General features: G+C 42.6%; 1 protein-coding gene across 1 annotated transcript in view; it reads left to right on the top strand.

Moving 5' to 3' along the window:
- The first annotated feature begins 1,032 nt into the window (after positions 1 to 1,032).
- The window catches only part of TMEM150B (transmembrane protein 150B), a 61,484-nt gene continuing 36,115 nt past the window's right edge, over positions 1,033 to 26,401 (top strand). The window contains exon 1 of the mRNA XM_069742622.1: positions 1,033 to 1,121. The gene's annotated coding sequence lies outside the window, so the exon portion shown is untranslated. The remainder of the gene's footprint in view (positions 1,122 to 26,401) is intronic.

Genomic DNA, 26,401 nt, shown 5'->3' with positions numbered 1-26,401 from the left:
ATTTGGATAAAAAAAACGCCACGTGTAGCATATCCTAACTGTCACGGCAGCTTGTCCCTGCTCGCATTTGCTTTATTCTTAAGAGGCGCTGGTTTGCAGTTTTTCACATTTGAAAAAAAAATGTGGCAAAGCAAGATCACAAAAAATGGAGTCGCTACACTCGGAAAATGGCGACATATTTTTTTTTACCACTTAAATAAAAAGAACCACTTTTTATTTAAGTGGTAAAAAAAACCCACTTTTTATTTTATTTTACCACTTAAATAAAAGAACTGGAAGCAGAAACAGAGAAGGTTGACACAGATGTCACATTAATGACCAGTTAGGCCAAAGGTCAGATTACTAATGTGGATCTGCAAATACAAATGACATTTATAGAGGACCTGTCAGATGCTCAAAATAATGGAGTTAAATCCCTTGTAGAAATCCCACGTTTCTTAATTGCAGAGATAATCACTTTGGTTTGTTTTGGAGCCCAGTATTTGAAAACCGCAAATACCAGGAAGTATAAAGAAACAAATCTGCTTTATTCAAAACATAAAGAAACAAAAAAGTGCAGCAATAAAAACGCATAAAAAAAAACAAAAAACAAAAAACAAACAAACAGTGCTATGTCCATGGAAAAATAAAAAAGTTCCAGGAGAGGAAAAATTAAAAGTTATTGCAACATGTTGGGTTATGTGCTCAGAAATCTACATTACTGACACTTGTAATCAGATTTGTTCATTAGTTTAAAATAGTATAGAAATGACAATGCAAGTGCGAGAAAGTCAAATATCGCCTGACTTGTAGCTTCTTGGATTTTGCAATGATATAGATCTCCTGCAGGAAAGTGTTACACGTCCCATCACTGATAGATAGATATATATATACTGTTCAGGAATCTGCTTCTTTGTGCACATACATAATACTTGTAACAGTCCTGAACTTAGTAATGACCCTGACTCACCTGTCATTACAAGGAACTAACTTGTGTGACTTCCTTCACAGATCATGAACTTTTCTCCTTTACCTATGTCATCAGGTGGGTGTGCTTTGTACTAATAAGTCACACCAACCAAACTGGCTCTCATGGAAGCTGACTGATTTACTGAAGGAAGTCCCAGAGAGAACAGCACAAGGTATGTGTGAACCGTAACAAATCTGCCTATATATACAACGCTCTATATACATTAGTGTGTGTGTGCAGTTATTGGTAGGCTGGCTCTACTCCATTCATATGATCAGCCCTGCAAGGACCCGCTCAGATGTTTGTGCAAATGGGTTTGAGCACGGAACGCTCTGTACGGACTGAACGCGGCTCTCCTACCTCAATCCGGACAGCCTGAAATAAAAATCATGAAGCTATCATGCTCTGGTGGGAGACCAGCAAACAGTCCGTGCATGGACATCTGAATAATCCCAACCGCAGCAAAGATTTAGTTTGGCCTTTACAGGACGCATATATTTCTCTAATACTGATTTTTAATTGGACTAAGAACTACATTTCTATTCTTTTGAAATTTTCTTTATAATCTATGTGGGACAGAACTAATTGGTTTCCATGAAAAAAAAAGTTCTATATCCATTCTCCTTTATGGGGTGCAAATTTGGTACAGAATATTTTAATTCCATTATTTTTTGGCATTTTTACGTGTTTTTTTGTTGGCATGTAGGAAGTGTCTACAAAGATGATATTTCTGAAAGTGTTTTAGGCATGTTTGATGCTTTAGGACACGTTCACACATTCAGTATTTGGTCGGTATTTTACCTCAGTATTTGATCAGTACTTTACCTCAGTATTTGGTTAGTATTTTACCTCAGTATTTGGTCAGTATTTTACCTCCAGTATGTGTAAGCCAAAACCAGGAGTGGGTGATAAGTACAGAAGTGGTGACGTGTTTCTATTATACTTTTCCTCCGATTGTTCCTCTCCTGTTTTTGGCTTAGAAATACTGAGGTAAAATACTGAGCGTGTGAACATGGCCTCAGGCTAGGGCTACACATGTGACACGTGATAAAAATTCTCAGACAGAAAATTTAGCACATTGAAAAAGATTTGCAATTCTGTGTTGGAGGAGCTCGCAGGTCCCAACGCAACATCATAGGAATTTATTAGACGCAGCGCTGCCATATCAGTGTAGCCCAGGGGTGGAGAATCTTTTTTTTCTGCCAAAGGCCATTTGGATATTTAGACCATCCTTCGGGGGCCGTACAAATTCCGCCCACAAAGTACATCCTGACTCTGGCACTGGTGTCAGGACATAATCTTTCATCGCATGCCCTTCAGAGTTCAGTAGTGAACACTGTATGTGTGTGCTAAGAGCAAGAAGAAATTAATCAGCTGGTTGTAATCAAAATACACCTCCCTTCCCAAGAATGCGGTCGGGGGCCTGATAAAAGGTCATCGAGGGCCGTAAATGGCCCTGAGGCCTGAGGTTCCCCACCCCTGGTGTTGCTCAAGCACTGGTTGTGCCGTTTTTCAGGCTTTTGTCTCTATAAAAAGGGTCTGGAGATGCTGCCAGTTTGATTCCTCACACCTTAGGCCTGAACTTGCATCAATAACGTTGAGGCACAAATGCTGCTATGAAACAGTTTTCTGAAAATCTCTTTATCTAGTTGAAAGATATGTCTCCCCCACCCCACCCCCAAAATGAATTGGAAGACAGAAGCTGATGTGAATTAGTTGTGCAATAATTTTTTTGTTTTAATGAAAGGCACAAACGACCGTATTTCTCATACGAAGATCATATCATAGTGCGTGGACTGGCCGTCGGCTCTCTTGACCTGAAAATAACAGCGTGAGGTATTTCTATGCGGCTGTCAAGCTCAGGGCAGGAGAGCTGACGGTCAGTCCAAGAATTGCGATGTGATCCTCGCACGAGTTATTCGGCCGTCTGTCTTCCCGCTTAGATAAAGCCAATGTTGTTGCGTTTTTGCAGCATTTTTTTTCTGCAGGCAGAACCTTCTCTCTTGGCACTAACCCTTTGAGACAAAGCCCTTTTTCGTTTTTGCGTTTCTGTTTTTCGTTCCCCTTCTTCCCAGAGCCATAACTTTTTTTTATTTTTCAGTCAATATGGCCAGGTGAGGACTTGTTTTTTGCGGGAAAGGTTGTACTTTTGAACGACATCATTGGTTTTACCATATCATGTACTTAAAAATGGGAAAAAAATTCCAAGTGAAGTGAAATCGCGAAAAAAAAAAAAGTGCAATTCTACAACAGGTTTTTTTTTCTTTTCTTTTTTCCATGTTCATCAAATGCTAAAACTGACCTGCCACTATGATTCTCCAGGTCATTACGAGTTCATAGACACCAAACATGTCTAGGTTCTTTTTTATTTAAAAGTGATGAAAAAGAAAAATCCAAAGTTTGCTTAAGAATAAAAAAAAATAAAAAATTGCCCCATTTTTCCCTTTCGCCATGGCAGCACCCCACTGGAGAGAGGGATCCGCCCCGCAGGAACAGGAAACCTACCGAGAAATAAAAGGGGGCGGTCCGCCTCTCCTCCTCAGTTTAGGTTTCCTGTTCCTGCGGGAACAATCCAGGAGCGACAGGACGACTTCAACATACCTGGGCTAGCATGCCACCTGTGCGGTGTCCGTGAGAACGGCAGGGGCTGCAGCTCAGAAGCAGCGTCAGGGGAGTTCCGTTAGACGGCTCCCTCCTCAGCTGGTGGATGGAGCAGACGGCCGGGTCCGGGGAGGGCCGCCCGGCGTCTTCTCCTGCGTGCGGTGCGGCCAGGAGCCGAGTAAGAGAACCTCCATTGCGGTCCGGCGCTGAATCCCGGACCGCGCATGCGCCGACCGCCGCAATACTGGCTACCCCGGAACTGAAGGAGGCACTTCCGGGGCGCCTAGGCCGGATCTAGGGCGGGGGAGCCAGCGGCAACCCGCGCATGCGCATTGCGCAGCGGGGAGTAAAAAAAAAAGAGGAAAAAGGGCGCACTATTTAAAAACGCCCAGAAACAATAATGCGGCGATGCAGAGATGTCATCCCCAGGTGCCATGGACCCCACAGCAGGAGATCCAGTGCCCCCCACCAAAGATCACACCAAAGGATCCTCGGAGTCCGCTCGTAAGAGTGACGGTTCCAGAACAGGATCTCGGCCTTCTGATCCGGTACTATTCGCTTCACTGGGTGAGTGTTAAAACTCTGCCTATTATGCTGACGTTGTCTCCCTATTTCTCTCTCTTTTCTCTCTCTCTCGCCACTTATTACGCCCAGTCTAAAAAACGATAAAAGTCCAAACATAAGGAATGTGCCTTGTGTAGCCAGCCCCTTCCGGACTCATACCCAAAAAAACTGTGCAAGGACTGTTTTAAGGAAACAACTCGGGGAGCGACAGTGTCAGTTACGGACTTAAGGGCCATTATTAGAGAGGAGCTAAAAATATGACCCAGGAAAAACCGCGTAAAGCTAAGTCCAAAACACCAACACTTATGTCAGACTCCGAAAGTGACCAGACTGTACTGTCAGAAGCCTCCCTATCATCATCATCATCATCTTCCTCATCAGAAATCGAGGGGCGTTCATGTTTCCCCTTAGACAGTGTGGACAACTTGGTAAAGTCAATCAGCAATACCATGGGGTGTAAGGAGGTAAAGGGTGCGCAAACCACGCAGGAAATTATGTTTGCGGGTTTGGCAGAGAGAAAGAGGAGATGTTTTCCGGTTATACCAGCGGTGAAAGCATTAATTAAAAGAGAGTGGGAGAAGCAGGATCAAAGAAGCTTTTTGCCCTCCGCGTCTAAACGTAAATATCCGTTTAGTGATGAGGAGCTCCTTACATGGACCAAAGTTCCTAAGGTCGATGCAGCCGTAGCTTCTACCTCCAAGCAATCCACTCTGCCTGTGGAGGATGCGGGACTTCTGGTCGATCCATTAGATCGTAAAGCTGAATCATCCCTTAAACGATCTTGGGAAGCGGCTACAGGAATTTTTAAACCTGCAGTAGCCAGCACCTGCGCTGCCCGGTCAATGATCATTTGGATTGATCAGTTGGACCAGCAGATCGAAAATAAAGTTTCGAGAGAGAAACTTCGAGCGGCCATCCCCTTAATACGTGGAGCAGCAGCTTTTATGGCGGACGCATCTGCCGACTCGCTTCGGCTAGCAGCGAGATCCGCAGGTCTTGTGAACAATGCAAGACGCGCACTTTGGATGAAAAGTTGGAAAGGGGACGCGCAGTCTAAATCCAAAATATGCGCAATCCCATGTGAGGGTGAGTACCTCTTTGGTAAAACCTTAGATGAGATACTCAAAAAGGCAAAGGACAGGAAGAAAGCTTTCCCTGATTCCTCTATTCCCTTTTACAGGAGAGCCTTTAAGAGGAGACCGTTTGGTAAAAGGAGGCAAACGGATAGGTCTACAACATGGACTGCTAAAGAGGACAGGCAAAGAGGTACCATGTTTAGAAGACCCAACCCCCCAAAAGACAATAAATTCTGAGGATATACCAGTAGGGAGCAGACTGAAATTTTTCGCCACCCAATGGGAAAAAGTAACATCTAGCTCGTGGGTTTTAAACATCATCCGAGATGGAATTAAACTACAATTCTCTCGTGTTCCCCACGAGTCATATATTATAACATCCCTCAGCTCGCCCGCACAACAGCAGGCTCTAGAGCTAGAAATTCAAACCCTATTATCAAAGCGGGTTTTAGTTCAAGTCCCCGAGGGACAGGAAGGCAGAGGATTCTACTCTCCCTTATTCCTGATTTCTAAACCCGACGGTTCTTTCAGGACCATCATAAACCTCAAAAAACTCAATTCATTTGTTAAAAACCATACATTCAAGATGGAATCCATTAGATCCACTATAAAGCTCCTCTTTCCAAACTGTATGATGGGGGGCATTGATTTGAAAGATGCTTATTATCATCTCCCTATCCATGACAGATACCAAAAGTACCTCAGAGTAGCAGTGACAATCAACGGCGAGATTCATCATTTCCAATATACAGCCATGCCCTTCGGCCTTTCAACAGCACCGAGGATCTTTACCAAGATAATGCTAGACGTGATGGCCTACCTTCGCCAAAAAGAAACCTTAATTGTTCCCTATCTGGATGACTTTTTGGTCATTGGAAATTCAGTTACTCAATGTGCTGATCGTTTGGCTCATGCAATTTCCTCTCTACAGGATTTAGGCTGGATAATCAATACCAACAAATCCAGACTCACTCCGCTATCCTGCCAGGCGTTCTTGGGGTTCCATCTAGACTTCGTATCTCAAAAGTGTCTCCTGCCTCAGGTAAAAATACCACTGATCAAACACAAAGTCCTAGCGGCGATAAACAATCCACGTATATCCCTAAGACAAGCTATGTCCTTACTAGGATCTCTTATCTCTTGTATACCTGCGGTAAAATGGGCTCAACATCATACCCGTACACTGCAACACCAGATTTTACAAGAAGATAGACGGTTATCTGGTCACCTAAATGTGAAAATAACCTTATCTCAGGAAGTTTTAACTTCCTTAACGTGGTGGCTGAATTCAGACCATTTAATGAGTGGTGTTCCATGGATAATAACACCATCTCATACCATAACCACGGACGCCAGTCCTCATGGATGGGGCGCTCATATGGGGAATGATTTTTGCCAAGGGCTTTGGAACATGGAGGAAAGCTGCTATTCCTCTAATGTTAAAGAATTAAATGCAGTAAAATATGCCTTATGCCATTTTCTCCCACAGCTACGAGGGAAAGACGTCAGAATCCTTTCCGACAACACCACCACAGTGGCGTATCTAAACAGGCAAGGAGGCACGCGATCAGAGACTCTGATGTCTTCTGCTACAGAAATCCTGAATCTAGCAGAAAGTCACCTAACCTCCCTTACTGCACTGCACATAAGAGGGGAAAACAACCAGCAGGCAGACTTCTTAAGTCGACACACCTTGAAACAAGGAGAGTGGTGCCTAAACCAGCAGATTTTTCGGGATATAGTATCCCTATGGGGTCAACCTCAAGTAGATCTCTTCGCCACAAGAAGAAACAAAAAAGTCCGGAAATTTGCCTCCCTATCTCTAGCGGATCATCCGGACATTCTGGACGCTCTCCAAGCCCCTTGGCAGTTCAGTCTAGCATATGCTTTTCCGCCGATCATACTGCTACCCCAAGTCATTCGCAAAATCAGAACTGAAGGAGCGAGGGTGATACTAATAGCTCCATTCTGGCCCAAGAGACCATGGTTCTCGTGGCTGCAAACCATGTTGGTCTCAGATCCTTGGGTCCTCCCCTCAACACCCAATCTTCTCTTCCAGGGTCCGTTTTTCCACCCTCAAGTGGACAGTCTACATCTTACGGCCTGGAATTTGAGAGGCAGATGCTAAAATCAAGGGGGTTCTCGGAGGGATTGATAAACACGCTCCTCCAGAGTAGAAAACCTTCCACTACAAAAATTTACACAAAAATATGGAAGAAATTCCTACAATTCCATACATCTTCAAATACGTCAGAAATTCCGGTACAGTCTATCCTGGAATTTCTTCAAAAAGGGAGAGAACTAGGTTTAACTGCAAACACCTTAAAAGTTCATGTTTCAGCACTAGGAGCTCTCTATGGCCATAACATTGCGGGGAATAGATGGGTATCCCGATTTATTACAGCCTGTGAACGGATAAATCCAGTTAATATACCTAGAGTTCCTCCCTGGGATCTAAACTTAGTTTTACAAGCCCTAACAGACTCTCCATTCGAACCAATAGATTCAATACCAATCAAGATCCTATCACTAAAAACGGCCCTCTTGGTAGCACTGACTTCAGTCAGGAGAATCAGTGACATCCAAGCACTCTCTATAGATCCACCTTTCCTGCTAACTTTTCAGGATAAGTTGGTCCTTAAACCAGACCCTTCCTACCTTCCCAAAGAAGCTAAGACATTCCATAGGTCTCAGGAAATAATCTTGCCCACTTTCTTTAGTAATCCTTCCACTCCTGAAGAACAAAAGTACCACACTCTAGATGTTAAAAGAGTAGTGTTAAAGTACATTGAAAGAACCTGTAGCTGGCGACAGTGTAGGGCTCTGTTTATTTCCTTCCAGGGTCACAAGAAGGGTCATGGAATAACGAAAAGCACGTTATCCCGGTGGATCAGAGAGTCTATCAGACTGGCCTATTCCGCGAGTAAAGAAAACCCTCCGGAAGGCATAACAGCGCACTCTACCAGAGCTATGGCATCCTCCTGGGCAGAAAGGGGAGAGGTCACAATTGAGACTATATGTTAAGGCGGCAACTTGGTCAAATCCCTCTACATTCTATAATCACTATTGGCTTGACCTATGGCCAACTTCTGTCCTAGACTTTGGCAGGACTGTCCTCAGCACGGTGGTCCCCCCCTAGGTGATGGTCTCTGTAAGATCTCCAGTGGGGTGCTGTCGTGGCAAAAGGGAAAAAGCCGGATTACTAACGGGTAATACTCTTTTAGTGAGTCCACGACAGAACCCTCTTACATCCCTCCCTATATTAATATAGTACTTACTATTGAGTAAAATTCTTTAAATCAAACATGAGCAAATAAGTTTGAAAATGAAATAAATTATATTTGCCTAATACTGGCGGTCCTCCGGGTACTCTGAAATCAAAACTGAGGAGGAAAGGCGGACCGCCCCCTTTTATTTCTCAGTAGGTTTCCTGTTCCTGCGGGGCGGATCCCTCTCTCCAGTGGGGTGCTGTCGTGGACTCACTAAAAGAGTATTACCGGTGAGTAATCCGGCTTTTCTGATACCCGTAGCGTTTCCATTTTTTGTGTGATCTCGGGTTGGGTGAGGGCTTAGTTTTTGCGTGCTGTGCTGTAGTTTTTAATTATACCATTTTAGTGCAATGTTGCGACGATCAAAAAATGTAATTGTGGCGTTTTGATTTTTTTTTTCTTTTTTTATATTGACAGATTGGACGTTTATGAACGCTGCAATACCAAATATATATATATTTCATTTTTTCAATTGTTTTATTTTTGAATGGGGCAAAGGGGGTGATTTAAACTTTTTATATTTTTAAAAACATTTTTTTTTAATTTTTTGCATGCTTCAATAGTCTTCATCGGAGACTATAAGCTACCATAACCCGCTTGGTTCTGCTACATATAGGCGATGATCAGATCGCTTCTATATAGCAGAATTACTCACTTGCTATGAGCGCCAACCACCGGGCGGTGCTCATAGCAATCCGGGCAGTGACAACCATAGAGGTCTCCAGGAGACCTCTGGTTGTCATGCCAACCCTTCAGTGACCCGTGATCATGTGGCGGGGGTTACCAATGGGCGGATTTTCGGCGTGATGGCCTGAAGTGCTCGTTAAATGCCGCTGTCAACGTTTGACAGCGGCATTAAATGGGTTAATAGCCGCGGGTAGATTGCAATTCCACCCGTGGCTCTTCCGGGCACATGTCAGCTGTTCAAAACAGCTGACGTGTTGGGGAAAGATATGGACTCAGCGCCGGAGCCCACATCAAAGGGGGAGACGCGACATGTGCCGTACTAGTAAGGGATATGTTGTGAAAGGGCTAAAGAAAGTGCCTACAAAAATCAAGTTTTGCTGCATTTTTTTTTTTTTTTTTTTTTTTTCTGCAATTTTTGGCTGCGGATTACACGTGTGCTTTGCCTACAGTACAAGTTTAATAAAGTTGGTTTTATTCACCAAAATCGCAGCAAAAAACGCATGGATTCTCATTGCTTTCTATGGGTGAATAAACGCTTCCAGAAGTGACCTGCTGCAGTTTACCAATGCGGTCAAGGGAAAAAAAAAACAAGAGTATACATGAGATTTCTCTGAAATCTTATAGATTTTACAGATATTGTGAAAAGCGGATTTTAATTTGTAGAAAAAAACCTTGGGGGACGACGACGACGCAACAGGTTAAAGTAGCATTGTGCTCCAGAGCTGCATTCACAATTCTTCTGGCTTTAGAAATGAAATTTCTCATTCCTGCCTTTTAATGTAGGAAAATAAAAGTGCCCCAACAAAGTCAGTGAAGATAGCTGTCAAACAATTTTCTCAACTGTTTTCAATGACAACATTGTGACTGCAGCTCGAGGATATAATACAGGATGTATTCAGGACATAGAGTAATGTATGCACAAAGCGGTAGCGCTCGACTTTACCCATAGCTTGCATTTATCTGTCACATTTTCTTAGGGGAGATATATATATATATATATATATATATATATATATATATATATATATATATATATATATATATATATATATATATATATATATATATATATATATATATATATATATATATTCTTCTAAGAAAATCTGACAGATATATATATATATATATATATATATTAATATTATAATTATATATATATATATATATATATATATATATATATATATTTCCATTTTTTTTTTTTTTTTTAATGATGTACACACCTTTCACATTTAAAGCGCCATGGACTAAATGGCGCTATAATAATAATAATGGGTATATCTGGACGCTGCTCAGTCTGTGGACTTACATGCAAGAAAAGGAATCTGTCGTAAAACATTTATTTATTTGCAGTCATGGTGATAATCAGTAGGTGAATGCTGATATATGTGGCAGTTTAAGGACGTTTCCACACATCCTCTTTTTTTTTTTTTTGGATACTTCACAGGGCAATTACAATTAATATGCATTTTCTCCTGTCCTTTTTTTTTTGTTTTGGGTGATTCCCCCAAGAAAAAAAAACAACCTGAAACGTCCTAATTTAATCTTTCTAGTGGTTCAAACAAGTCAGTGGCCATGTAAAAATAAACATTTAGCACGCAGATGTCATTTACTACTTAATAAGAATTTTTTTTTTTTTTTTTTACAAACGAAAAAAAAACCGGATGCAACAGGGGTTGTAAAAAGTGATGTATGGACCAAATATGGATCAAGCACACTGGTTAAAAAAAAAAAAAAAAACAACACAATTTTTCATATAGGAGATAAAAAACTGAAATGCAAAACTGGCTTGTTTGGGAGTGATAACAGCGCTCTGATTGGGTGCAGAGGGCTAATATCCCCCAGGTCTGCCCTAATGACAGGAAGTGAGCAGCTGCATGGAGAATACAACGACCTTTTCTCCCTGCAGCCGCACTTGCAGTTAGGCCCCTTCACATGTACGTGTCTCTGGTACGTGTGGCATCCATTTTCACACATACCAGAGACCCGTATCCACATGTAACCATTATAACCTATGGGGCTGTTCACATGTACTGTAAATGGTTTTACCTGCAGCACGGATGACAAGGGGCAATGAAAGTCAACAAGTCCATGTAAACACGTGTGATATGGAAAGGAATGCAATCAAATATAATAGATATACAGTATAATTGGATATTCGTCAGATATATAATTTGTGCCTTGCATATGTAGCTTATTGTACATGACTTAACCTAATAAATAATTAAAAAAATGACATGACTTATGGGTCACCCTGTGCTGTGCGAGACTATTGAAAGAAGGAAAAAAAAAATGTTTTTAAAATATTAAAAAATAAAAAAAAAATGTAAAGGCTAAAATCACCCCCCTTTCAAAATAAAACAATTTAAAAAAAAAAAATCAAATTTATACATATTTGGTATAGCCGCATTCAGAATCGCCCGCTCCATCAATATATAAAAAGAATTATTCCAATTGGTAAACGATGTAGCAAGAAAAACAAATCAAAATGCCAGAATTCCTTTTTTTTTGGTTGCTGCAACACTGCAATAACGGGCGATGAAAAGAACGTATTTGCACTAAAATGGTACCTATAAAAACGTCAGATCGGCCCCCCAAAAAATAAACCCTCCCCCAGTCCCAGATCCCAAAAAATGGAGACGCTACGGGTCTTGGAATATGGCAACTTTTTTTTTTTTACAAACTTTGGAATTTTTTTCCACAACTTATATAAGATGGAACCTAGACATTTTTGGTGTCTATATAAACTCGTAATGACCTGGAGAATCATAATGGCAGGTCAGTTTTAGCGTTTAGTGAACCTAGCAAAAAAGCTCAATAAAAACCTAGTGTGGGATTGCACTTTTTTGCAATTTCGCCACACTTGGAATTTTTTTCCTGTTACCCAGCATGGTAAAACCAATGATGTTGTTCAAAAGTACAACTCGTCCCCCAAAAACAAGCCATCCAGAGGAAGCGGACATGAAGAAGACTCCAGGGTATAGGAGTCGAAACACGTCATGTAATTTTTTTTATTAACTCAATAAAGTAGATATTTATATATAACATCTATCTCTATACGGCAGCGCCGGATACATACTGGGATTTTCCATGCTATCTAAAGTTAAACACTAGGGAGTCCTTTTTATTTTCCAAGAGCAACACAGACCCTGTCACACTTGGTTAGGACCCTGGAACTGCAACCATCCAAGTCCTTTTTTTTCTCTATAACCCAGCACCAGTTTTTCTGGTTAATTTGATTCCTTTTAGCAAAGGCCCCAAACCCAACACTATACTGCAAAGTCCATTCCTTAAGAGTTCTGGCATAAACATGTTTAATTTGTTGTGACTCTGTACGTTTTTTTTTTCGTTTGTTTGTTTTTTTTGTCCCTGCTAGCTCCCTCAACTTTTTCAAATGGGATAGGAGCTTAGCCAGTGGCGTAACTAGAGTCCAATGTACCCCAGTGCGAAATTTTGTCAGATATATGGGCCCTTGTAACATTCTAGATCCTATAAGGACATACTGTATGCGTTGCCCCCCCCCCCCCCATGTGATAATCTCTCCAGTCCTGGCTCCTTCTTGTAGTAATCGCCCTGATTCTGGACCCTTAAAGTAATACTGCCTCCCATCCTGGACCCCCTGCCTCAACATTTATCTTCATCATGGGCTACTTCCTGGTATATTGTCCTCCATCTTGGTATTTTGTCCGCCATCCTGGTATATTGCTCTCTATTCTGGTATAATGTCTCCCATCCTGGGCCTCTTCCTAGTGTAATGCCACCCCATCCTGTGTCCTTTCCTGGTATAATGTCCTCCATCCTGGGCCCCTTCCTAGTGTAATCTCACCCCATCCTGTGCCCCTTCCTGGTTTAATGTCCCCCATCTTGGGCCCCTTCCATTCTTCATCACATTTTAAAAAAGAAATTAGCTAACTACTCACCTTTTCCCGCTCCCATGCAGCCCGGCATCCTCTTCTGTAGCCTGTGAAGGAGCTATCAACAGATGTCAGCTTGCCGGCATGGGTGGCACATGACATTACTGACATCAGCTGCTGGCCTTTGATTGACAGGATGCGTTTATTGCAGCTCAGCGACCTGACGGGTCTGTGCACCACAATACATATCACTTGAATGTGCCTCCAAGGACGCACATTCAGGTGAAAATGACATTGGTGGACTCCATTCATCATGGCTGCAGAGAGTACAACCGAGATTGTTACACCTTTGAGCTTAGCCGGGAGGGGTTGTAGCCATCACAGACGACAAATTCATCATGATTTATGCCACAAAAATATACTTATCAACAAAAGGAGTACATTTCTAGTGGTGATGTACTGTATCTTACCTGGTTAATGACCCATGATGCACATTTTTGCTTTAGGCTATTAAGCAAAGTATGAAGCTGGATTTATTAAAAAAAAAAAAAAAAAAAATGGAAAGAAGGAAAACATGGTGGCGCAGTTCTTCGTCTCAAGCCTGCACCCAGCGCCACCTACAACTAGGCAATCCTCTGCACCTTTCTTGTGTATGTTGCCCAAAATACTATACTTCTTTGACAAGTCATAAAACCACACGAGCAGCAGCACTACACGACAGAGGCCTGGTATCCAAAGAAAACAAACAAAATAAGTTGCAATTTTTGGCAATTTAACATTTCTCCTCGACTGGCTCAATTTTATCAAAATAATTTTACATATTTACCATGTACATTAAACGCTAAAAAGAAAAAAACCTAGGATTTCAGATTTGTCTTTTTTGCTGCATCACATCAATCAAAACTTCATATGTGCACCAAAGTGGAATCAATAAAACCGGCGGCTCAGGATTAAAAAAGCAAGACCCCCATACAGTTTCAACAACACAAAAATAAAAAAAGTTACAGGCAGAGGTGTAGCTAGGGTTTTGGTTCAGGGGGGGCGAAGCTTCTGAGTGGGCTCCTAACCAGGTAACCTTGATTACAACTCGATGACGCCCCCTAATAGTGGAGGAGAACCTCAGCAGATGACCACGTTGTTACTGAAAATAATATCTATACAAAGACCAACACTGATATTACCGCCATATGGTCAGTGGTAGATACCAGTCCTACTTACCGCTGACGTCCTTTATGATGGAGTCATCACTTTTCCCATCTTTTCCATCTGGCCCAGACCGATGTGACAACTTCTTCCAGCTACAACTCGTCTGCAGAGAATACAACAAAAACACATTTTACTTCTCATATTCCAGCTCCATCACCATCTATCCCCAACCTGCACAAACTCCTCATCCTGCTGATATCTCAATACTGAGCCGCTGCTACCATATGTGTTGCTATTACTGCCCCTGATACCCCAATACTGAGCCGCTGCTGCCGTATATCCCTATTACTGCCCCTGATACCCCAATACTGAGCCTCTGCTGCCGTATGTGTCCCTATTACTGCCCCTGATACCCCAATACTGAGCCTCTGCTGCCATATGTCCCTATTACTGCCCCTGATACCCCAATACTGAGCCGCTGCTGCCGTATGTGTCCCTATTACTGCACCTGATACCCCAATACTGAGCCGCTGCTGCCGTATGTGTCCCTATTACTGCCCCTGATACCCCAATAATGAGCCGCTGCTGCTGTATGTGTCCCTATTACTGCCCCTGATACCCCAATACTGAGCCGCTGCTGCCGTATGTGTCCCTATTACTGCACCTGATACCCCAATACTGAGCCGCTGCTGCCGTATGTGTCCCTATTACTGCCCCTGATACCCCAATAATGAGCCGCTGCTGCTGTATGTGTCCCTATTACTGCACCTGATGCCCCAATACTGAGCCTCTGCTGCCGTATGTGTCCCTATTACTGCCCCTGATACCCCAATACTGAGCCGCTGCTGCCGTATATCCCTATTACTGCACCTGATACCCCAATACTGAGCCGCTGCTGCCGTATATCCCTATTACTGCCCCTGATACCCCAATACTGAGCCGCTGCTGCCATATGTGTCCCTATTACTGCACCTGATACCCCAATACTGAGCTGCTGCTGCCGTACGTGTCCCTATTACTGCACCTGATACCCCAATACTGATCCACTGCTGCTGTATGTGTCCTTATTACTGCACCTGATACCCCAATACTGAGCCACTCCTGCCGTATGTGTCCCTATTTACTGCACCTGATACCCCAATACTGAGCCGCTGCTGCCATGTGTCCCTATTACTGCACCTGATACCCCAATACTGAGCCACTGCTGCCGTATGTGTCCCTATTACTGCACCTGCTGTGTGGTTCTCTGTGCCTTCTAAATTCTAAGGCACCCCTCTATAATATAGTAATGCCGGATGCAAGTGCCCTAGAAAACAGTGCCCACATTTTGCCCCCTAGAAAGTAATATTGCCCTGTGTGCCCCTTTGACAGTCACAGTTACCTGAGTTCCCCTATAACAATAAGTGCCCACTTTACATTTACTAATGTCCCGAGTCTCCCCCTGTACAGCTCCCCTATACACAGTATGATATTCTCGTATACACAGTATACTGACACCTTAGTAGCCTCCAAACTGTTTGATGGATCCAACACTGTAATCCCCACACTGTATGATGCCCCTCTAGATGGCCTCCATATAGTATAATGCACCAGATAGTCCTCAATATAGTATAATGTATCAGATAGTCCTCAATATACTATAATGCACTCCCCATAGGCAGAATCTATAGCACAAGGTAGCACCCCGCAGGGAGACTCTGTACAATAAGGCAGCACCCCCATAGGCAGACACTGTAGTATAAGGCAGACCCCCCCACAGGCAGACCCTGTAGTATTAGGCAGACCCCCCCATAGGCAGACCCTGTAATATGACAGCACCCCCAATAGGCAGATTCTGTAGTACAAGGCAGCACCCCTTAAAAAAAAAAACCTCTTCTTCCTGGTACCTGCGCTGCTCTGAGCTCCCGCTCATCTCCTGACAGCGGGCGCTGGGCAGTGACTCATCGCGCCCGCTGTCAGCATCGCCAATGTCAGATGCTGACAGGGGGATGATGGGGGAAGGAGCGCAGCGCTCCTTCCCTCATCATTGCGGTCAGCTGTATAGGCTAAATGACGGTACAGCTGACCCTGCTGATGACAGGTGGGGCGGGGGTCCACTGCTGGCATTGGGCCCCCCCCGCCTGCTCAGGGACCCCATAGCGGCAGAGCAAGGAGATCGATTCTGTATTGGCGAGCTGCGTGCGCTGATACAGACACAGTAGCATAGCTCTTTTTAGGCCCCCTCAGAGCACTGGCCCCGGGGCTTCTGCACCCTCTTCCCACACCCCCCCCTCCCACACCCCCCCCTCCCCCCCCCCCCCCCGGTTACAGGTCTGTGAAATTGGCAACATAAATTTTAAAAGTCAAAAATTCACATTTCTTTTTCACCACAAAGATAATAAATCTGGACAAGTTAGGTATTGCCGTAATTGTACTGATTATGAGAATAATACGGCTGTGTCAATTTTACAGTAGAATTAACTATGCAAAAGACACCTCTGCCCTAAACAATAGAAAAATTGCCATTTTTTTCACAATTTTGGCATACTTGGGTTTTTATTTCCATTTTTCAGTACATTTGACCTTCCAATGAATGGTGTTGTAGAAAACTACAACTCCTCTTGCAAAAAATGCATTATACATTTGTATATACTGTGTGTGTGTGTGTGTGTATATATATATATATATATATATATATATATATATATATATATATATATATATATATATATATATATATATATATATAATCTTCTTTATAAATATGCATGTTTTGTTTTATGTATTTTATAGCATATATGTGAGCATATGTATGTATAACATATAAACTTTTTTATGGTCACTTTTAATAGTATATCAATTGACTTGAGTGTGCTTACATATACATAGTGTGTAAATAGTATATATTAATGTGTTGTGTTTTATTATGAGCTATTAGTCATGCAATAAATCTACCTATTCTCTCTCATGCTCTTAAGGTTGCCGATTAGGACGTAATATAATTACGGGTGGAGACTAATGTCAATAAGTACTTAACAGCTATAACGTTGTTATGCAATTACCACTTGTGACTAAAGGCGTAAAAATCCAAATAGTATTTGTATCTGTAACAGCTTTGAATATACTGTATATGCGATCCTGAGCCCTGAAAATCACACAACAAGCATTCCCCACTTTTTCCGTCTGTTAGTAAAGGGTCTTCCATCGTGATCAGACAGCCACAGCTACAACAACGCAGGGTGCCTTGATATTTCCGTAAAATAGCATGGACACAGTAACATAGGGTAGGGGTCTGTCTATTGTTGGACTTTGAATGGAAAAAATCAATTCTTGAATTTATTTACTTAGAAATCAGTAAGACCTATTCCGGAAGGTGTTTAGTGATCTATCTCTTTATTACATTGAGGTTAATCTCCGACGATTAGTTTTTGACGCCGCAAATTTTTGGTCCTTAAAAAATATAGTGTCTTATGGTTCTAGCAAAGTAGACATGATTTATAGAAATCTCCTGCTTTTCTGTTATTCTGTATAAACTGACCCACAGTGCATGTTTAACCACTTCACCCCCGGGCCATTTTCCTTTTTTTTTTTTTAAAGTTTGTTTTTCCTCCCCTTTTTGCAAGAGCCGTAAGTTTTCAATTTTTGTATTTTTTTTTTCCCCCCGTAAATATAGCCATATCAGGGCTTGTTTTTTGCAGGACAAGTTGTACTTTTGGATGGCACAATTCATTCTATCATATAGTGTAGCCGAAAACAAAAAAAATTCCAAAGTCTGGTGAAATTGCAAAAAAAGTGCAACTCCACATTTATTTGCTATGTTTTTTACGGTATGGTAAAACTGAATATGATTCTCCAGGTCAGTATGAGTACGCCGAAACCAAACATGTATGTTTATAAAAAACCATGTTCCTGCACGGCTAGACATGGCCATTACACAGTACACAGCAGAGACACATTTGTAAGATTATCTCGGCACAGGAACATTTTATTCAAACATCCAATTGTGGAAATTATTATTTTTCCAAGATCTATTGATTACGATATACTTTTGTTTGTGGGACAACCACTTTAAGTGGTAAAACCTAATTCCAAAATTTGTATGGAAAAAAAAAAGTTTTTGCATTTGTCCCCATTTTCCGAGACCCAAAGGGATTTCATTTTTTGGTAACTGGTGCTGGGTGAGGGCTTGCTTTTTTTTTTTTTTTTTTTTGTGCCCTGAGCTGAAATTTTGTTGATACCATTTTGCAGAATATACAATAATTTGATCACCTCTTATTGCATTTTATTGCAAAGTTGCAACGGCCAAAAAAACGTAATTCTTTTATTTTTGATTCTTTTACTCGTTACACTGTTTACCGATCAAATTAATTTTATTTTATATTTTGATAGATCGGGTGTTTCTGAGTGCAGCCATACTATATATGTGTAGCTTTTTTACTTGCTTGCTTTTCAATGGGGCAAAAGGGGGTCGATTTGAACTTTTGTGTTTTTATTTAATTTAATATTGTAAACCCCCCTTCTTCTTTTTTTTTTTTTTTACTGTATTTGATAGTCCCTTTAGGAGACTTGAATCTGTGAACGTACGATAGCCTGTGCTTATCATAGCAAGGCTTCAACCTCTATGTAGAGCAGAAATCATAATTTCCTATGAACGCTGGCCACCAGCCGGCACTCAGAGGAGTATTATAATGACAGGCATTGGGGGTCTTCTGCAGACCCCCGGCTGTCTTCTGCAGACCCCCGGCTGTCATGACAACCTATTGGCATGTTCCGAAAACATGACAGGGGTACAGATGGGTGGAATTAATGATGTGCTGGCGCATGTTAAATCCCACTGTCAGTGATTGACAGCGGAATTTAACAGGTTAACTGTCACGGGTGGAGCACAGCTCCACCCATGGCTATTAAAGGCACTTGACAGCTGATTAAATAATATCATGAAGGGGTTAAAATCAGCGACATGTAAATTTCTCTTGTGCATATGTAAGATGAAGCAGTGATACCTCTGAAGAGCCCTTGCAGGATGTGACCATAAAGAGGAAAGACTGCCATCTGCTGGTCGGGTGCAATTAGGTGGAACCAATTTGTACTGGAAGAACTGCAGGGGGAGCAGCTTTGTATGCTGGACCTGGTCAGGTGACCCGCAGGACAGATTTCTGGGACATAAAAGCCCCACATGCCAAACCGCAGGCAGATTTGTAGCTGAGAAAGAGAGTGGAGCAGACGCAGACCACACCACACATGGGATTCTACTGACTACCCATCTAAATTATGTCTGCTCTCAGGCTAGGTAGTGGCAGCTCTGGAATGTGATGAATATATTGATATCATACTTTAGTTAGAGTTAGAATCTTCTTGGTAATTTATATGGTTCATACAGTAGTTGTCTTGTACTCTACTGCTGTCTGCCATTCCTCCTATATAGACTCCTGTTTTTAAAGGGACACTAGGTCTGAATTCTGATGGTGTATGCAGTATGTAGGCCCGGTCCTTTTTAATTGTGAAAAGCAAGCTTGTTCTTCTGTGGAGTGGTGTTCAACATTCAATCTTGTGACTCTTAGGGTGGTAAGCCCAAGGTCAGGAGTCTTGATGGGGCCTGTGGGTTTCTGAATGTGTCACCTGCCCGAAGGAGAGCTTTGGTGTGGGATGCCGTACAGGTGCTCCGACAAGCGACCGTGAGATTGCAGAGTGGCTGCCAGTGGTCTGGTTGTGGAAGAGGTGGCACAAAAATGTTCTATGTGGGCTCCTGTTGAATTGCATTCTTGGTCTGAGTGTTGAGCTCTGGAGAGTCTGCTTGGGCTGCGGAAGTCTTCATGGTTAGGTATCAAGTGTGGGGTTACATGGTGTTCTCAATCCTGTTGGGGAATCAGAAAATGGCAACTATGAGGTCTGGCTTCCCCGAAGTCCTTAGATGTGACCTAGTCTACAGTCCTGAACTAGAGTGGAAGCTCATGAGTAAGGGGAGTGGTAGGAAGTCGATGTGAGTGTGCGGTGGGCCTAAACTGTTGCCTAATTGTCCTGTTGTAAGATTTCTTACAACACACATATTGAGCCTCTTAAAGTGAGAGCATAAAAAATAGCTTTATGTAACCCAGTATCTGCACTTGTGCTCAGTTAAGTTGATCTGAATTATATTTATGTGACTGACTTTTTAACCCCTTTCCGACATGCTCCATAGATGCACAGCACATGGCGGGAGGTGCGAGAGGATGAAGCAGGCTCAGGAACTGATCCCGTACCCTACCTGCAGAAGGCCAGTTAGTTGTGTTATAGAGCCAGCATCTGAGTTTTGTCCGGTTGTGTTAAAGATCCGGCTGAGCTCTTATCGCTACTATTAACTCATTAAATGCTGCAACGTTCCATGTCCCCGTCAGCTATACTAAAACAGGGGTGGTATCATAAAAACGGGGTGATTAACGGCAAACCCGGGTGAGCTGACTCGTCTGCTGGCTCTTGTGGTGCATGGCAATTGCAGCATTATTAGGACTTATGAGAATGTGTTGTGTCAGTGAAATAACCCTTTTATCTCTGCCAGGTAGAATTATCCCTGAATAATGACTTATTAATCGTAATGTGTTTAATAGGCGACTGGTAAAAAAGATGAAGAGTTTATAGGGTGTTGGGGTTTATGGCCACACCTAATATACATATCTATAAATAGTCTTTTCCATTTCTGAATCGCCTTAAAATAGAACGCTCGTTATTAGGACACCATATAACCAGCAGATAAGAGCTGCACTTTGTCCTCTTTGCCACATGTGCATTATGTTATGTAACTGCTCCGATATCCGCAATGAAGAATCGCAGTCCAACCAGTGCGCTAGGAAGTGGTCATTTAGTAAATCATTACTATATATGAAAACGGATTTTGCAAATTTTAAAGCCTGGGGTTTATGGAAAAAATGTCTTACATGGGCAAATAAAGGTGCATTTATGGCAACTTATTTTTGCCAGCAATCTACTGATTTTTAGAATTTAGCATCGTCTACCTGACGCTCTGAGTGATGGGTGCGTTCTTTATCATGACGGCGTCATGCACCTCAATAACTGATAAATATATATATATATATATATATATATATATGTATTATGTGTGTGTATGTATTGAGCCGCTCCACATAGCCGGCACAGGCCACATCTGGTCCACCTCCGCCGTGTCTAGAATGGAGTTGCTCCTGTGAGGCATGACGTCAAGGGAAAGGGAGGAGCCTCATGGATAGAGATGTGAGGGGAAAATGAGAGAAGTGAGGTGCTGTGCAGTATGAGGCTGTGTATAGGGAAGAGTGTGGCACAAATTCACACATTCAGTATTTTACCTCAGTATTTATAAGCCAAAACCACGAGTGGGAGTAAAATACAGAAGTGGTGACATGTTTCTAATAAACGTTTCCTCTGATTATTTTACTCCAAATTTTAGCTTACAAATACTGAGGTAAAAATACTGACCAAATAACATGTGAACGAGGTCTAATGCAGGAGGAGATAACACTCCGGTATATACTACATACAGCAGAGATGGCATACAGGTATATTATATTCCTGTATGTCCTCTCCGCTGTATATAGTGTATATAGAGGAGGAGATGACACACAGGTACATACAATATACAGGAGGAGATGACACACAGGTACATACAATATACAGGAGGAGATGACACACAGGTACATACTATATACAGGAGGAGATGACACACAGGTACATACTATATACAGGAGGAGATGACATACAGGTATATACTATATACAGGAGGAGATGACATACAGGCATATACTATATACAGGAGGAGATGACATACAGGTATATACTATATACAGAAGGAGATGACATACAGGTATATACTTTATACAGGGGAGATGACATACAGGTATATACTATATACAGGAGGAGATGACACACAGGTATATACTTTATACAGGGGAGATGACATACAGGTATATACTATATACAGGAGGAGATGACATATAGGTATATACTATATAAAGGGGAGATGACATACAGGTATATACTACATACAAGGGAGATGACGTACATATATATATATATATATATATATATATATATATATATATATATATATATATACTGAAATGAAAATGAGAGGTGTGAGTGCAAAATGAGAGGAGTGAGGTGAAAAGAGTGGATTGATCTGAAAATGACAGGGGGGAATGAGAGGAGTGAGGGGGAAATGAGAGGAGTGAGGGTGAAAATGAGAGATGTGGGTGGGAAAATGAAGCATGAGGGGAAAATAAGAGAACTGAGGTGCTATAACTAACCACAGTTAGTTACTATGCCCGGGCAATGCCGGACTCTCCAGCTAGTATATTATAGAGTAGGAGCAGATTGAGATATAGTTTTAGGGAAAAAAATTCAGTATACACTGTAATTTATTCATTTGAATTCCTACTTTCTTTACTTAGGAATATATAACATAAGATACATTGAGACTGCACTTTATACATTATAGGATACACTGAGACTGCTGTATATACATGCAGCACATAAGATACCAAGACTGCTGTACATACATCACATAGGATACACTGAGACTGCTGTATATACATCACATAGGATACAGTGGACTCAAGCATAAAAACACCAGCGATTTCAATGCATGAAATATATGCCGTAAGTTATACAGAATTATTTTCAACAAACCTATATACCATTCTGCTCCACTTCCTCTCCTTCTTTATACCATGTTGTCCACAGATTGGACAACATGTACAAAGTGTCAGGTCATATAAACGTTACAGAAGGAGGTTCAATGCTTAGCAGTGGAAATTCACACGAACTTGCGTAACGGTATATTATAAGAATATATCCTACAGCTTTGTATGGGACCATGCAGAGCTCACTCCAGAACTACATTTTAAGTAAGGTTGTTCAATTAAGACAAGTCTACTAAGCTTTATTCTGATGAAGTACTCAATATTCATTAACAATTAATAGACACTGTAAAGTAGGCAGAATTTCTGATATTATCTACAAATAAGCTTTTATTGATGACACCTTATCAGTATGTGTAATAACTGGCAGTGCTGTAGATGTTGCCTTCTGCTGGACACAAAAGTGATGACCCTACATTGATTAACGCATTTGACAGAGCATTAGTAAAAAGAATCTCACAGGGTCACAGTCCTACTCATAAATAAGTAAAATATTGGCAAAGTGAAGGAATCTAATGAATCTTTTGAACATTACATTGTGAGCTCTAGACTTTGATGGCTTATTACTAGGGTTGAGCGAAACAGGTCGTTCATTTTCAAAAGTCGCCGACTTTTGGCAAAGTCGGGTTTCATGAAACCCGACCCGACCCCTGTGTGGGGTCGGCCATGCGGTACGCGACTTTCGCGCCAAAGTCGCGTTTCAATGACGCGAAAAGCGCCATTTCTCAGCCAATGAAGGTGAACGCAGAGTGTGGGCAGCGTGATGACATAGGTCCTGGTCCCCACCATCTTAGAGAAGGGCATTGCAGTGATTGGCTTGCTGTCTGCGGTGTCACAGGGGCTATAAAGGGGCGTTCCCGCCGACCGCCATGTTACTGCTGCTGATCTGAGCTTAGGGAGAGGTTGCTGCTGCTTCGTCAGAAGCAGGGATAGCGTTAGGCAGCCTCCATTAACCACCAAACCGCTTGTGCTGTAGCGATTTCCACTGCCCAACACCACCTTCGGTGTGCAGGGACAGTGGAGGCTACATTTTTTTTTTCCCTCAGCGCTGTAGCTCATTGGGCTGCCCTAGAAGGCTCCCTGATAGCTGCATTGCTGTGTGTACGCCGCTGTGCAAACCAACTGCTTTTTTCAAAGCACAAATCCTCTTGTTCCTTCCTTTCTGCACAGCTATCTTTTTTGTTTGTCCACACTTTTTATTTCATTTGTGCATCAGTCCACTCCTTATTGCTGCCTGCCATACCTGGCTGAGATTACTGCAGGGAGATAGTAATTGTAGGACAGTCCCTGTTTTTTTTTATTTTTTGTGGGAGATTAAGATTGGCATTTCTGCTAGAGTGCCATCCCTGTGTGTGCCATCTCTCACATAGTGCGCCATAGAAAGCCTATTATTTTTTTTGCTTGATTTGGGTTCCAAATTCTACCTGAAAAAATCACTAAATCAATCAGTGGGAGATAAATATTGGCCTCTGGGCTTGTGTGCCACTCCTGACTCCTGTGTGTGCCATCTCTCGCTCAGTGGGCCATAGAAAGCCTATTTTTTTTTTTTTTTTTGGTTGATTTGGTTTCTAAATTCTCCCTGAAAAAAAAAAATACTGTGGGAGATTAATATTGACATTTGTGCTTGAGTGACAGTCCTGCGTGTGTGGCATCTCTCTGATTTGGTGCCACAGAAAACAGAGTGTGTAACATTGTGCCTGATTTTCCTTGCAGTCTCACCAACCTGTAAAGGGATATCGAAATCATACTGAAGTTATAGCTCACTGTGTAAGTTGTTTGACAGCAACAAATAAAGTTACTTTCGTTAAGTTTTTAAAACAATGAGGAAGTCCGGTGGAAGAGGCCGTGGGCGTTCATTGTCAGCTGGTAATGATGGAAGTGGTAGTGGAGCATCAGGTGGTCGTGGGAAAAAAAATATTGCACCTAAGTCTGGAGCTGTGGAGCCAGGTTCGTCGTCTGGCTACACAAGGCCTCGAACGCTCCCTTTTCTGGGAGTAGGAAAACCGCTTTTAAAGCCGGAGCAGCAACAGCAAGTTTTGGCTTACCTTGCTGACTCAGCCTCTAGCTCTTTTGCCTCCTCTTCTGAAACTGGTAAATGTAAAAGCAGCGTGTCGTTTGTGGATGTTCACGGTCAGGGACAAGTCGCTTCCTTGTCCTCTTCAGCAAAAACAACAACAAGAGAGAAGGATTCAGCAGGCGACACAACGGGTTACTCCATGGAGCTCTTTACACATACCGTCCCTGGCTTAGAAAGTGAAACAGTTAACAGGCCATGCCCATTACAAGTAGATTCTGACATGGAGTGCACTGATGCACAGCCACAGCCCGACTACTATGCTGGTCCTTTGACTCAGACCACAACATTGCCCTCTCAGGGTACTGATCCACAATCAGACCCTGATGAGACTATGTTGCCCCGTCACGAACGCTATACCACCGACCTACACGGTGACACAGACGAAGTTGCACACGAGCTAGAAGAGGAGGTTATAGATGACCCAGTTGTTGACCCCGATTGGCAGCCATTGGGGGAACAGGGTGCAGGCGGCAGTAGTTCTGAAGCGGAGGTGGAGGAGGGGCCGCAGCAGGCATCAACATCGCAACAGGTTCCATCTGCCGGGCCCGTATCTGGCCCAAAACGCGTGGCAAAGCCAAAACCTGTTGGAGGACAGCGTGGCCATCCGGTTAAAGCTCAGTCTGCACTTCCTGAAAAGGGATCCGATGCTCGAAAGAGTGCAGTCTGGCATTTTTTTAAACAACATCCAATTGATCAGCGCAAAGTCATCTGTCAAAAATGTTCAACTAGCTTAAGCAGAGGTCAGAATCTGAAAAGTCTCAATACAAGTTGCATGCATAGACATTTAACCACCATGCATTTGCAAGCCTGGACTAACTACCGAACGTCCCTTAAGGTTGTAGCACCCTCGGCCAATGAAGCTAGTCAGCAATGCAACATCCCTTCTGTCACTGTAAGGCCACCATTTTCCGCACCACCGGCAGTATCTGTGCAGGTTTCTTTGCCAGCCCAAAGCAGTCAGGGTCAGGGAATCACCAGTTTTGTAGGAGGAAATACTGCATCTAGGGCACCGGCGGAAACAATACCGTCTCCAACCATCTCTCATTCTGCCATGTCCACCGGCACACCCGCTAGTTCCACGATCTCCAGCTCTCCAGTCCAGCTCACCCTACATGAGACTCTGGTTAGAAAAAGAAAGTACTTATCCTCGCATCCGCGTACACAGGGTTTGAACGCCCACATAGCTAGACTAATCTCGTTAGAGATGATGCCCTACCGGTTAGTTGAAAGCAAAGCTTTCAAAGCCCTGATGGAGTACGCTGAACCACGCTACGAGCTACCCAGTCAACACTTTTTTTCGAGAAAAGCCGTCCCAGCCCTGCACCAGCATGTTAAAGAGCGCATCGTCCATGCACTCAGGCAATCTGTGAGTACAAAGGTGCACCTGACTACAGATGCATGGACCAGTAGGCATGGCCAGGGACGTTACGTGTCCATCACGGCACACTGGGTGAATGTGTTGGATGCAGGGTCCACAGGGGACATCAATTTCGGGACAGTTGTGCCTAGCCCACGGTCTAGGAAACAGTT

The sequence above is a fragment of the Ranitomeya imitator genome, chromosome 10, assembly GCF_032444005.1.
Source record: "Ranitomeya imitator isolate aRanImi1 chromosome 10, aRanImi1.pri, whole genome shotgun sequence".
Lineage (NCBI taxonomy): Eukaryota > Metazoa > Chordata > Amphibia > Anura > Dendrobatidae > Ranitomeya > Ranitomeya imitator.
This window is presented reverse-complemented; position numbering and strand designations above follow the sequence as displayed.